Below are 760 nucleotides of genomic sequence, written 5' to 3' on the forward strand. Positions count from 1 at the left end.
TGAGTCACTAGTCAAGGACAGCATTGTGGGACAAGAGAATAATTAGGAGCACTTGGTCTTCACAGATTACAGAAATATAATAGAGAGGAAATGAAGATCATTTTTCTAAGTAGCACTTAGGAATGGGTGAGAACCTATAGGACCAGAAATTATATATATAATATAAAATCCTGTAGTGATCCAGGTGAAATAAATGCTTTCAATGTAGAGTATAATAATAGCCCAGTAAGAACAAAGATAGAAAGTAATACAGATCATTAAGTCGGACTCACTCATTTGTCATCTAAGTCTTGCAGCTTTGTCCTTGTATTTATCTTTTTATATGTACTTCCTGCTTTACCAATAAAAATGTAAACCTGATATTATTAAATTGAGTTCTGGGAGGATTAAGCACAAGACAAACATTCAAAATACATAAAGTAAAAAAAATACATAGTCATGCTAAAATCAAGCTAACTCATGACCATCAAGGACAAATTAGGATGAAAACCATTCCAGTAACTCAGATTTTTCCTTATGTTCATAGCTATTTGACAGAGAACAAATTGAGAATGTAGATGTTTAGAGGTGGATTGATGTACACATTGTGGATGATGTAGGTCCTTTGTCCTTGGAATCCAACACCACCATATTTGTGAGTCTAAGAAAGACCCACATGAGGTATAACTGATTTCCCAGTGCTTGTCTTTATTTTCAAATATCATACTATATCAGTCAATTAAATTAATAGTCTTTGAACTGGGCAACAAATCACTTTCCT

Source organism: Echinops telfairi, unplaced genomic scaffold, assembly GCF_000313985.2.
Source record: "Echinops telfairi isolate 266 unplaced genomic scaffold, ASM31398v2 ScPeMD7_7138;HRSCAF=8121, whole genome shotgun sequence".
Lineage (NCBI taxonomy): Eukaryota > Metazoa > Chordata > Mammalia > Afrosoricida > Tenrecidae > Echinops > Echinops telfairi.